The following is a 6,194-nucleotide window of genomic DNA, read 5'->3' as shown; positions in this document are numbered from 1 at the left end:
CTGATTGTTATCTCATTGGCCCAGATTTTCCGGTCTCCAGATCACCAGACACTGGATGTAGCACCCACCCCCCCCCCCCACCCCCCCAACAAGATGCATTACGGAACTCCTCGGAAGTCCCAATGCACTGATTCCCTGGGAATTTCCCAGGAAGTTTGAACTGCCAATGGGCAATTCCTCTGCTCCTTGAGACCCTCCAAAAAAAGTCTCCAACTCTGAATTAAAGTCAATGATTTGGACAGTCATGACTTACTTACCTGCATAATTACTCAGGAAATGTTAGACAGAAAAATCTGCGTGTAACTCCTGGGTATCTTTAAAACCATCCCCTGACTCCCCCTGTGACCTCCTGACTAACCTCCCCACAATCTGACCTGACTTCCCACTGATCCCTTAACTCCTCCCGACTGCCCTAACCTGACCTGGCTAGCCCCCACCACCCTACTCACCCCTGACCCAACAACCTCATCACCCTACCCTGCTGTCACCCTACTCCATTATCTACTTACCTCACCCACGCCACCCATTACCCACTTACCTCAACCACCCTGTCTTTTACATACTTACTCCACCGCACGGTACCCCCTTATCCACTTATCTCACTCACCCTACAACACTCATTCTGAAAAGCTGTTTAAATGCCCCAAAGCTTCTGTGTGTTACTGAACACTTACCAGAATATAACAGTTAGTGCTATAAAAAGGAGTGTGGCTTCTGTGCGGATTCACCTGACTGATGTTTCCAAGGTTTTCTGCACTGACTTGAGTTCTGCTGGATCCTCAATCTGAATATTGGTCAGAAAAATCAGATGAAGGCATGTGGGTACTTTTTTGACTGATCAGGGTTGGAAGTAGTGCTCTTGACCCTGATCGGAAGATTTGGGCCATTATTCTTTGTCGGACTGCAATGTGCTTAATTTGGCTGCTACATTTGCTAAAATAACAACAGGGCAACGACACTTCAAAAATAATTAACTGATTTTGAAATGCTTTGGTAAACCATGAGAACATGTGACTAATGAAACCTCTATTTGTACTTAAATCAACACTTTACTGAAAATTTAGCTTACCAATGTGAATCTTAAATATCTTAAATCTACCATTAGGTTTCCCCAGGGCTGCCTTTTGCCAGCCATCTTGCTGTCTCTTCATACCTCATAAGCCTAATCCTGATATTATGTTAATCCTGATATTATGTTAATTGTTTTCCTATGCTCTGCTTCTGGAGTCACATTTACCCAGTTTACCCATTTACCCAGAACCCAATAGGGTTGAAGTGCAAGCTCACTTGCATTGTCTGGGACTAAACTTTTATCCCTCCGGCAATGAAACCTAAGAACTTGTTTATCTTCTTCAGTGCTGTCTCACACTTCACTGATGGGTTCAATATGTTTTTGGTTTCAATGAGCCTTCTCAGCAGCAAGAAAGAAAGAAGAATCTGCATTACTATAACTTATTTAACAAGTGCAGAAGGCCCTGAAGCATTTCACAGCCTATGTAGTAATGTTGTAATGTAGGGAAACTACCCCCACAAATTGTTCTCCTGTCTTGTGTCATTTCATCGGCTGCAACACTGCTGATTCTCCTTCTCCATTTTCATCAACTTGCACTTTTCTACATTATACCCATGCCACATTAAATTACTCAAGCTTGTCAAATAGTATTATATTTTCACAGGGGTATTGTTATTTCTTGGCAAATCACCATTATTGATATTCATACCAGTCATTATGTTTCTAACAAGATGTATCCAGAAGACATTTAGAGCATACCAAAAATACTAAATGATCATGGTGCAAAAGTAGGGGGGTGGGGGGGGTGGGGTGGGAGGGGCGATGAAATAATTCAATAACTATCACTAGAGAAAAAGTACTAGGGAAACTAATGGGGCTAAAGGCTGATAAGTCACCTGGACCTGATGGGTTACATCCTAGAATATGAAAGGAAATAGCTGCAGAGATAGTGGATGCACTGGTAGTAATCTTCCAAGAATTCTTAGATTCTGGAAAAGTCCCAGAAGACTGAAAAACTGCCAGTGTAACACCCTTCTTCAAAAAGGCAGGGAGACAAAAAGCAGGTAACTATAGGCCAGTTAGCTTAACAGTTGTCATTGAGAAAATGTTGGAGCCTATTATAAAGGATGTAATAGCTGAGCATTTAGAAATGTACAATCTAGTCAAGCAGAGTCAGCATGGCTTCATGAAGGGGAAATCATGCTTGACAAATTTATTGGAATTCTTTGAGGAGATAACAAGCAGAATAGATAACGGGGGACCAGTAGATGTAGTATATTTGGATTTCCAAAAGGTGTTCAATAAGGTACCACACATAAGGCTACATAATAAGAGCCCATGGTGTTGGGGGTACTATATTGGCACGGATAGAAGACTGGCTAACTAATAGAAGATAGAGAGTTGGTATACAGGGGGCATTTCCAGGATGCAACCTGTAACTAGGGATCAGTGCTGGGACCACAACATTTTACAATATATATTAATGACTTGGATGAGGGAAATGAATGTACTATCGCCAAGTTTGCGGATGACACAAAAATAGATGGGAAGGCAAGTGGTGAGGATGACACAAAGAGTCTATAGAGGCTATAAACAGGTTAAGTGAGTGGGCAAAAACATGGCAGATGGAATATAATGTGGGAAAGTATGAGGTCTTGCACTTTGGCAGGAAGAATAGAGGAGCTGAATGTTATTTAAATGGAGAAAGACTGCAGAGAGCTGCAGCGCAGGGGGATTTGGGGGTCCTCGTGCATGAATCACAAAAAGCTAACATACAAGTTCAGCAGGTAATAGGTAAGGTAAATGGAATGTTGGCCTTTATTTCAAAGGGAATGGAGTATAAAAATAAGGAATTCTTTCTAAAACTAAAAAAAGCAATAGTTAGACCACACCTAGAATTTTGTGAACAGCTTTGGTCCCCTTATCTAAGGAAAGATATGCTGGCATTGGAGGCAGTGCAGAGAAGGTTCACTATGTTGATCCCGGGGATGGAGGGATTTTCTTATGAGGAGAGGATGAATAGTTTGGGCCTGTACTCATTGGAGTTTAGAAGAGTGAGAGGCGACCTTATTGAAACATATAAGATTCTTAAGGGGCTTGACAGGGTAGATGTTGAGAGGTTATTTCCCCTTGTGGGACAGACTAGGACCAGAGGGCATAATCTCAGAGTAAAGTCGCCCACTTAAAACTGAGATGAGGAGGAATTTCTCCTCTCAGAGGGCAGTGAATCTGTGGAATTCTTTACCGCAGAGGGCTATGGGGGTTGGGTTGTATATTTAAGGCTGAATTAGGCAAATTTTTAATCAGGAAGGAAATCAAGTGTTAAGGAGAAAAGGCAGGAAAATGGAGTTGAGGATTATCAGATCAGCCATGATCTCATTGAATGGTGGAACAGACTTGATGGGCCGAATGGCCTACTTCTGCTCCTACGTATTATGGTCTTATGGTCTATGGTCTAATTTTGGAGTACAAGCTCACCCATAGTGATTTATGCTTTATCCCTCTCACTACACAGTTCCTGGTCAGACAACACCTCAGTTTTAAAATTATTACCCTTGTTTTCAAATCCGTCCATGGCCTCACCTCTCCCTATCTCTGTAATCTCTTCCACTGAGATACCTATGCTCACCTAATTCTGGCCTCTTGATCATGCCTGATATTAATCGCTCCACCATTGGTGGTTGCGCCTTCAACTGCCTGAGCACCATGGTCTGAAATTCTCTCTGCCTCTCTTCTGGCTTTCCTCCTTTAAGTCACTTCTTAATACCTATCTCCTTGACCATGCTTTTGGTCATCTGCCCTAATATCCCCTTATCTGACTTGGTGTCATTTTTTTGTTTTATAACGTCCCTGTGAAGCATCTTGAGATATTTTATACATTGCAGGCACCGTAAAGTAGAAATTATTGTAATATATGCCTCAAGCTCTTTTCTGAAATGACTAAAGGTTATTTTGTTTGCCTCCAAATGATATGCCTGGTTAGCAATGGGAGTTCAGAACTGGTTCATTATTGTGTGGTAGATTTGGTAATCCAATACCTAGGGATACATGTAAAAGAGCGCTATTCCGTTCGGACGGGCTCCACTTGAACCATGCTGGGACCAGTGTCCTGACGAATCACATAGCTAGTGTTGTAGAAAAGGCTTTAAACTAAATAGTGGTGGGGGGGAGCGTTCAGTTGCATGGCAATATAAAAAAATCAAAGTTTAAGGTGAGGGTAAGAGTGCAGGTTAGTGACGAGGCTGATTGTTACCAAAAAGTGAAAGGAAGGAAGGGACAGAGTGTGTGAACGCCATATTGCACCAAAAACTCACATAAGAGTAGGGAAAATTGACAATAGGGCAAAAAAGGCTTTGTACTGAATGAGTTAACAGCGCAAATAGAGATAAATAGGTATGATTTGGTGGCGATTACTGAGATGTGGTTACAGGGAGAACAGGTTTGGGAGCTGAGTATCCAAGGGTACTCAGTGTTTCGGAATGATAGGCAGGAAGAGAAAGGAGGTGGTGCAGCTTTGTTAGTAAAGGAAGAGATCAGTGCTATTGTGAGGAATGATATAGGCACTGGAGAGCAAGACGTAGAGTCAGTCTGGGTAGAAATAAGAAATAGCAAGGGAAGGAAGTCCTTGGTGAGAGTAATCTATAGATCTCCAAACATTAGTTCAGCAGTAGGGCACAGTATAAACTAGGAAATACTGGGATCATGTGAAAAAGGCACAGCAACAATCTTGGGTGATTTTATATGCATATAGACTGGACTAATCAAATTGGCAAAGGTAGCCTCGAGGGAGAGTTCATATAGTGTATTAAAAATAGTTTCTTAGAGCAATATATTGTGGAACCAACCAGGAAGCAGGCTTTTCTGGATTTGGTTTTGTGTAACGAGGTGGAATTAAGTAATGATCTCATAGTAAAGGATCCTCTAGGGAAGAGTGATCATAGCATGCTAGAATTTTAAGTTCAGTTTGAGAGTGAGAAGCTTGAGTCCCACACTAGTGTTCTGGAGTTATACAAAAGTAACGACATAGGCATGAGGGCAGATTTGGCCCTAGTGGACTGGGCAGGAAGACTACAAGGTAGGACAGTTGATGAACAGTGGCAGATATTTAAGGAGAGATTCAATTCCTCCCAAGTAAAATATATTCCAAAGACGAAGAAAGATGGTAAGAAGGGGAAAAAGCACCCATAGCTAAGCAAGGAAATTGAAGATAACATAAAGGCAAAAAGCTAATGCATGCCAAATTGCAAAGGTCAGTGGCAGGCTAGAAGATTGGGAAGCTTTTAAAGATCAACAAAGCTTTACTAAAATAATAATAAAAAGAACAAAGGTAAATTATGAAAGAAAACTAGTGCAAAATGTAAAAACTGATAGCAAAAGCTTCTACAAGTATATAAAAGGAAAGAGAGTTGCCAAAGTGAATGTTGGACCCTTGGAGGATGAGACTGGGGAGTTAATAGTGGGGAACGCAGAAATGGCAGAGATGTTTAATTGATATTTTGCCTCAGTTTTCACGGTGGAGGACACTAGTACCACCCCAATAGTAACAGGTAGTGCACAGGTTATAGAGAAGGAGGAACTGAGAACAATCACCATCACTAGAGAAAAAGTACTGTGCAAACTGTTGGGATTAAAGGGTGACAAGTCCCCAGGACCTGATGGCCTACATCCCAGGGTCTTAAAGGAAGTAGCAGCAGAGATAGTGGATGTATTTGCTATAATATTCCAAAATTCCCTGGATTCTGGGAAGGTTCCAGTGGGTTGGAAAAATGCTAATATATAACGCCTTTATTCAAAAAGGGGGGCAACCAGAAAGTAGGAAATTGTTGGAATCCATTATTAAGGAAGTAGTAATGTGGCATTTGGAAAGTCAAAATGCAATCCATCAGAGTCAGCATGGTTTTATGAAGAGTAAATTGTGTTTGACTAATTTGCTGGAGTTCTTTGAAGATATCACAAGCAAAGTGGATAATGGGGATCCTGTAAATGTAGTATATCTGGACTTCCAGAAGGCCTTTGATAAGGTGCCGCACAAAAGATTAATACACAAGGTAAGATGACATAGAGTTAGGAGTAGTATATTAGCTTGGGTAAAGGATTGACTAACCAACAGAAAGCAGAGAGTCGGGATAAATGGGGCTTTTTCTGGATGGCAAACTGTAACTAGTGGGGTGCCACAGGGTTT

The sequence above is a fragment of the Carcharodon carcharias genome, chromosome 17 (genome assembly GCF_017639515.1).
Source record: "Carcharodon carcharias isolate sCarCar2 chromosome 17, sCarCar2.pri, whole genome shotgun sequence".
NCBI lineage: Eukaryota > Metazoa > Chordata > Chondrichthyes > Lamniformes > Lamnidae > Carcharodon > Carcharodon carcharias.
The sequence above is the reverse complement of the archived record's forward strand: the minus strand, read 5'-3'. Positions refer to the sequence as shown.